This window comes from Nicotiana attenuata, unplaced genomic scaffold (genome assembly GCF_001879085.1).
Source record: "Nicotiana attenuata strain UT unplaced genomic scaffold, NIATTr2, whole genome shotgun sequence".
Classification (NCBI taxonomy): domain Eukaryota; kingdom Viridiplantae; phylum Streptophyta; class Magnoliopsida; order Solanales; family Solanaceae; genus Nicotiana; species Nicotiana attenuata.
The window spans coordinates 37,344-45,446 of NW_017674575.1; the positions used below are offsets into that span (position 1 = coordinate 37,344).

General features: G+C 36.3%; 1 long non-coding RNA gene across 1 annotated transcript; it reads right to left on the reverse strand.

Annotated features, from left to right (window-relative positions):
* Positions 1-2,067: 2,067 nt before the first annotated feature.
* On the reverse strand, positions 2,068-3,562 carry LOC109218937. Its single transcript, XR_002066853.1, has 2 exons — positions 3,328-3,562; positions 2,068-2,641 (listed from the first exon to the last, which is right to left on the reverse strand). It is a non-coding gene; the product is annotated as an uncharacterized LOC109218937 (long non-coding RNA).
* Positions 3,563-8,103: the final 4,541 nt, after the last annotated feature.

Consider the following 8,103-nt stretch of genomic DNA (forward strand, 5'->3'; position numbering starts at 1 on the left):
AATTATAAACATTCTGCCAGAGATTCCTCTTTTGCGGACAAAGAAGCGCACCTGCTAGCCCGCATTTGCGAGCGATGGCTCACATCAGCGAAAAAAGCTTACCAGACAAAGATCTGCATCTGCAGAAAGGTAGTCGCACCAGCAAAAGTGCACAACAAACCGCATAAGCGGTAAAATCTCCTGAGCCTCCAACACACATCTGCGACTCACTCTCAGCAGGTGCGATGTCGCTTCTGCGGTTACATACTCGCAAAAGCAGAAAGCCTGACCACGCAAAAACATGCAGAAGTGGCTCGAAATTACGCAGATGTGAAACACCAGAAAGCGGACTTCTTCAACATGGAAGCAATCTGAAACTCATCTGAAACACACCCGGGGCCTCCGGGGCCCCGTCCGGACATACCAACAAGTTCCAAAATATAACGCGGACCTACTCGAGTCATCAAATCACATCTAACGACATAAAAATTACGAATCACACCCCAAATCGAACTTAATGAACTTATGAACTTTCAACTTCTACAACTCGTGCCGAATCATATCAAATCAACCAGAATGACGATAAATTTTGCTTTAAATTTTTAAATGACACAACGGAGCTATACCAATTCCCAGAATTGAAATCCGACCCGATGTTAACAAACTCAACTCCCGGTCAAACCTCTCAACCTTCTATTTTTTGCCAAAATGCATCAAATCAACATATGGACCTCCAAATCCAAATTCGGGCACACACCTAAGTCCAATATCACAATACGGAGCTATTGGAAACATCAAATACCATTCCGGAGTCATCTACACAAAAGTCAAACTCCGGTCAACTCTTTTCACTTAAGCTTCTAAAACAAGAATTGTTCTTTCAAATTAAATCCCGAATCCTGCGAAAACCAAACTTAACCATACACGTAAGTCATCTTTATCAGCATGGTTAGTCTAGTTGGGTTCGCCTACGTGGCTCGTTGGGTGCCCGGTCACAATCTAAATTCTAGATTTGGATTATGACCAAAGTTCTCATTACTTTTCAAAAATTTAAAATAATATACTTTTAGACCCTAAAGTTCTCTGTACGGCTCAAAAATTAGGATAGCATACTTTATTTTCATATCTTTTAAAAATTATGATAATATACTTTTAGACCCTAAACTATTTTACTTTATGTTGCTGCATCAAATTGTTTGAAGAATCTACAAGTTAGTATCTTACGTCTGGCACAAAATTCTAAGTCTGTTTGGGTTAGTTGATTAAAATTAAAGTATGTGATATATGTATCAAGAGTTGAAAATTACTTGAAGGTTTTAAAGTTGAATTTATAAATAAGTTGTTACGATGTTTGAATATAAGTGTTCAAATTGATAATAAGCAGTCAATTTATTCATTAACAAGGTGCCAATAAGCATTTTTTCAATTAAAATTACTAAAATATTCTTAAAGTTCTTTAAGAGGAATGTAAAACTAAAAGTTTTTTTACATGAAAAAAATCCAAATGACGAAATTGAAAGAGAGAGAAAGAGAGAGAGATAGGAATGTTGCTTTGAAAAGGATATTTGATGATTACAAAATATATTAGGAGTAAAATAATAAAAAATTTGATCAATCTAAAAGTGCTTATAAGTTTAAAGTAATAAGTCTGGGCATTTATAAGCAAAGTCTAGGGTTATTTATTTTATCATTTACGCACTTAGATACTTATTAAGTGTATAGATAAACTAAAAAGTGGCTATAAACTAATCAGCTAATATATGCTTACCCACACTCTCTTTGTAATTGTTAGGCCTCATATATTAATTCTCATAATAAAGAAAGTTCATACTGCCTCCTAATCTTTTGGGCAATCATGATGCTACTTTATTATTTGAGCCCAATTCATCTGCCAAACAGTAATGGCTTCTTAATGTAGAACAGCCACTAATACAATAGAGGAAGAGGAGTAATTTTGTTCCAAATAATAGATGAGTATTGTTTTTCATATAGTGAAGAATAGAGCATATCATCTCTTCGAGATTAAGTATACCTGTTATTGTTAAATGCAGAAAATTTATACATGATATCTCTTTTTCGCGAAAACAATAAAAAGAATCTCTAATATGATATTGTGAGCAAATGACTGTTCCGCTAAAAATGCAGAGACATATATCTTACAAATATCACATTAAGTAATATTTATTCGTGAAATATTCTTGCGCTATGTCATCATTATTACTTTTTGTAGTAGGTAAACTACTTTATCCTCAAACTACTAGTGCTCCAAGCTAGAGACCATCACAGCTTGACATATTTTTTTAACGATAAAAAACTGAAAGAAAGCTATATGAGAATGCTTAAATCATACACACACAATTCATTAACAAATATCAGCATCAACCAATGTTTTTTTTTTTTCACTCGAGAACTTGGTAAAGTGAATTTTGCGAAAGATCTTCTCACAAGTCACACTGGTAGAGGGCAGGAGCAATTATTGTCGCAGGAGTATATATGCATTCATAACAAAGCCAACCGTCTGAACAATCACTCTTTTTACGACAAGTTCTCCCGCATGTCATGAAATCATTGAGTGGCATTAATTTTTGTTTCACCGATAGCATATTGTGGGCCAAATTTCGCATAGCCATTGATTGCATCTTTTGAGAAGAAGACAGATTAACTGCATGACATGATCATAGCTAAGATTATATTAGTAATATTAGACTATACATGAGGAATATACATGAGTTTACATACTAACAATGTAAATTTTAATTTTTATTAGTATCTAAAAGATGATCACAACTAATCATCCATGATAAGTTGTTGAAAAAGTAGGTAAACTACTATAATACCGGTAGTGTAAAAAGAAACTATGTAAGCAATATATATAAATAAACTGGATAATACATATACAGTCTGCAAGTTTGCGCTCATATGAGTAAACTTAACTACATATATAGGTTCTTCATGTATTTAAAAATAAAAGTTACTCCATCTGTTCCAATTTATGTGAACTTATTTCCTTTTTGGTCCGTTCCAAAAAGAATGATCCCTTTCTAAATTTTGTAACAATTTAGCTTAAACTTACAATTCTACGCTTAATGAGAAGCTTTTATAATAATACAAATACTCTGGCCCCTTTTTGACTTGTTTAGGACCACAAATTCCAAAAATCTCCATTTTTTTTAAAACTCCGTGCCTAGTTAAACAGATTCACATAAATTGAACTGAGGGAATGCATATTTGAAAACTACATAAAAAAAAGTATTTCAACTTATAATAGTTAAAGCTTCAAAACTTTTAAAAAATATTTAAGATAGAATAATAAATAAATTTCAAAGAAGACAGAGAAAGAAAGATGACCAGTAATTGTCGTGACGAGAATAGTGAATACGAAAGCAAACTTTATCATAGCGCATTCCTTGCCCATCTCTACTCTTCTACTATTGATGGAGGATGTGAGTATGTTGGTGATTTTCTTGATAGGCAGACACCATATTTATAGGACAGCCTCATGTCAACATGTTCATTGGCATATACTACATCTGACGTATTTGGTGTTCCCTTGCTGATTGTTTATCTTATTTTGTTTGTAAATTTTATTTTAGCAGCCGACAATTAAGAATCTTCTATTGATTATGTGCTTTTTATATTAGTGATTATGTAATAGGTTTAAAAAGTTGCAACTGATTTTTTCATTGAAATCGTTTAATTTGCCTCTGCATTTAAAAACGTTTAAATTTTTTTTGTATATGTTTTCAGTTTCAATCATTGTCCAGAAGGTACAATTATGATACATATTTTATGTTATTGCTTGTCGTAAATGTTGTCCTAGACTTGTAATGTCTATATCATTACGAAGTGCTATTTTGGCATCATCCGATCCACATAAGTCATGCTCTACAGGGTTGAAGAGCACTGTCAGCGGCAGGAGCTATAAGCAACTAACAAGGGACGATTGTAGCCAGCATCACTTAATGAGAGTAATTTAAGATGTTATTTGGCGAGTAAATAAAGATAACCAGATGCAACGATTGAAGCCATATGATGCAAGGCTTAGTAGCAGCAACACGAAATCCCTTGAAAAGACAGCCAGATGCATAAATTTCCGTACAATCATCCCTTCTGTTTTCTTTTTTTTTGTACAAACTTTCCTTCTATTTGTTTTTTTGATGGATAGTTTTTGTGAACCTTTTCGTCCATAAAGGTTTTGATAACTCAACCTTCTATTTTGAGTATTTACGTCTCATTTTATATATTCAGACTTTATACATGTTGATATTATATTTTGGGAGTATCTGGTATGGTGTTAGGATCAAAAAAAGTCAGGTGTCATGCGGAAGCTAGTAAAGCAACACTTGAACGACGATAAATCAGATAATAAAAGAGAAATATACAAAAAAGAGACACAAACATTTAACGTGGTTCGGTCAGCTGACTTACGTCCACGGCGGAGATGTGCAATCAACTATATAAAGGAGAGTACAAAAATATTGAGAGAACAACCTCACGAAGAGGCAAACACAAGTAAAACAATAACACTTGTCCTGTAAAGTTCTCCCTCTAAACACGACTCTCAAACCCCATATGGCTACATTGTGGATGCCTGAATAAGAAGGAAAGATCCTCAATTCATAGAAGTCCAAACATTTTCCTACAAGAAAAAGGACTAGCCAAATATAAAAGAACTATAATTTTCTTCTACAAAATAAGAAAATTAGGACAACACCTAACATATTTGGTTGGAAGCCGAGTGGCTCATAAAATTTCAACATATTTTGAACATGTTGGTGATTGTAGATCTTTTTCTACTATCTGGTGCACTGCAATCGTGTAGCCAGCAAATGATCGCACAGAAAGAATGTTTATTGTCCTTTGTGAGTGCGTAGGGTAACTGGGCGATCGGGACCCAGGGCATTTGTGTATACAGTCAAAACTATTTGTTCCCGATTTCGTAGGCTCGAAGGGTCGCGTCGAGAACGAGTTCAATACTGACCGGGCTCGAGCCCGATGGCAGAATACGAAACTCGAGGATAGAAGTGCTCCATGAACACTGGGGCCGAGTTTGACCAACCTCAAGATAATGCCGTTTTGGTTTTATAACAGAAAGCGCGAGATTCCCGCGGTGGTCCTGAGATCACGACGTAAATTCCGAAACGGATTTGTAGTAGGCGGTTAAACAACTGTATAATAAGATTCCCTACTATAATAATAATTGTACCTTATTTACGATTCCCCTACTATATAAAGGGACCCCAATCATTTGTAAGGGATCATCAATCATTGAGAAAAAAATATACATTTTCACTTTCTTGCTTACAGCTTGTCACACCTCCCTTTTACCGAAAGGGGATATAAGGGAGTTTTTCCAATTTAAGTGACATTAATCGATATGGGATTTTTTATTTAATTTCAGAGTCGCCACTTGGTATCGCGCCCCCTTTTATCCCTCTTTGCGTCGGGAGAACGGTTTATCACATTTTGGGTATAGGGCAACTCGTTCCTTTTGGGAACTGGGTTTTGCATTTGAAGAGTCGCCACCTAATGATTTATGGTGCATTAGGACACCTGCAAGGTTCACTTCTAAGCTTTCTTGATAACCAGAGATAGGGTAAGGGCTTGAAATTATCCTAAGGGGAAGGTGTTAGGCACCCCTCAGGATCCACTAGTGTGGTTCCCGGCCAGATGGTTCTTTGTGAATTTGGTGCAATTAACATGTAAAAAGATAAGGCTCAAATAAGAGGGGATTTTAATACGCAAATGTTTGAAAGTAAAGCAAAGTCTGAAAGAGCAATCATTAAAAGGCTGATTTTTGACAAGAAGTTATAATGCTTTAAAGGAAAAGGAAAGAGAGGGAGGGGGGGGGGGGTTCCTAGGTTTGTTTATAATATGGATCACATCAATGCTACACGTGGTATTAGCGCACCGGTCATCATATCCATATCTACCCTTCCCACCTCGTTAAGGTACTAAAACGTGGATTGGTCTCGCCCACTACTGCATGCTATTACCCTTCCTATTCCTATCAGTCCCGGAGGCACTTAGGACTACTATTCCTAAATGGGAGGGATATTAGGCTAACTTTGAGGTTTCAAAGGTGAGAAATCTAAGGCGACATACAAAACACATTGGACTGCACATTAAAGGGGAAGCATATAAAACACTGAAGGCTCATATATACCTCCTCAAACAAAGCAATCAAATAGCACGACTCAAACAACAATCAAGGTCTGAATCTAAAATACTAAGGCAGGGGAATCTTGAGTTGTTGAAGCAAACCAATTTATTACGTAACTCAGACAAGAAGTCCGAATCAGGCCTGCCTGCTGGTTGTAGCAATTACTGGTTAACAGAAATAGGCTCAATCTCATTTATTGTTATTACCTAAGGTTTGCCTAAGTGTTTAGGTGAGCTCTTATGAACATGGTATCTATTATTGATTCAGAGTGTAGCAAAGTAATAACAACTAAAAAGCGAACGGTTTGAGATCCTATAGGCATGTTTGCTTAACCGCGTTAAATAAGGAGATTAAGTTACCAAAGCTGGTTCAGAATAGACTGATTTAAAATTAGACTAGTTTCACATTCTGCAGACGATGGTGTCCACTATCGCTGATTTTAATCCCTATGGACATGATATCTAACATTACTAATTTAAAACCCTTATATATCTAGTTGAATGATTTTAACTCCTATAGGCAAGCTATCTAAATGCTGATTTTAACCCCTATAGGCATAATATCTAATATTGAAATGATTTCTACACATTATACTGATTTTAACATTACGAACATGAGATTTGCTTATAGCTGTTTAGATCCTAGAGCATGATATCTAAGTGGTAACAAACGTGCATAATTTTAAATAAAGTCCTATAGGCAGGTTATCTAGATGTGAAGTTGGACATGCAGAATTTGAAATAAATCCTATAGACATGGTGTCTAAATGCAGAATTGAACACGCAGGATTTAAAACCAGTCTTATAGGCATGCTTTCTAAATTGCAGAATTGAATCGCAAATCCTATAGGCATGTTTTCTACCCTTGAGCATGCATAATTACCCATCCCTTTTTCACTAACCAACCCCGAGTGTTTATTACAAATTATTACAAACTAGAAATAATGAATTATATCAGAACTAAAAAAAACAAAAGAAGTTACAACCAGAGGAAGTCTGATTCTTGACTTCCTCTCTGAGTTAGGGAATAAACCACCTCGAAATGCCATGTTCAAAGCCTTTCTTAGACTTGGGTGTGTCAGAGTTCCCTAAGGGTCTCAAGTGACCCCGGGCAGTGCTTACACCCAGGTTCACAGAACCAGATAGAGATGAGTGCAGTCTGGAAGGGCCAGCCCTTGTGTGTCAAAGTTTAAAGGGAGCTCATGAGTCTCAAGGCAAGGCTCACACAAGAGGGGCAGAACTTAAGTCTAAGAATATGGTGGAAGTGCATGAATAGAGATTTAAAAAAACTGAAGGGGGTAAAGGAGAGGGATAAAGGGTGATGGGAAAACAGTAGTAGTACAGCATAGAGTTAATAATTTTCATACACAGGGGTCAGGGGGATTGGGAATACATTGCAAAAAGCATATATCCTTAGGCAGGGATCAGTTTTGGGCATCCACCGCAGTAGATGGTGCTGGCATGCCTATAAACCAACCAGAACACACAACATGTAGAGGGGATAGGGAGGTTATTATCCCAGGGGATCAGGTTTGGGTCATGCACAGCAATGTCCAATGTTGTCATGCCCCAAACCAACCAAAGATATCAAACACATAGGGGATGGGGGTTTAGGATTCATAAACCATAATAAATGACTGACTGACTTCATAAGAGAGAATTAATTCAGAATAGAAAGGGGCAGATTACAGCCATAATAATGGGACTTGACTAAACACAAACAGGAAACAAACAAGGGTGAAGGAAATAGTAAAGAAACATGTTGTTGTTGATGCTGAAAATTAGTTAGAACATATCAATAAAGATGCAAATGCAGAGAAAAAGTAAGCAAGCTTCCCACAGCCTAGCCTTGGCTTTCAACCGGCTAGTTAAGGCAGAAATACATGTAGCAACAGAGAAAAGAGAGAGATTTTAGTGGAGTGTGTGTCTGAACTCAAGTATTTTTTTCCTTGTGTTCGTGTC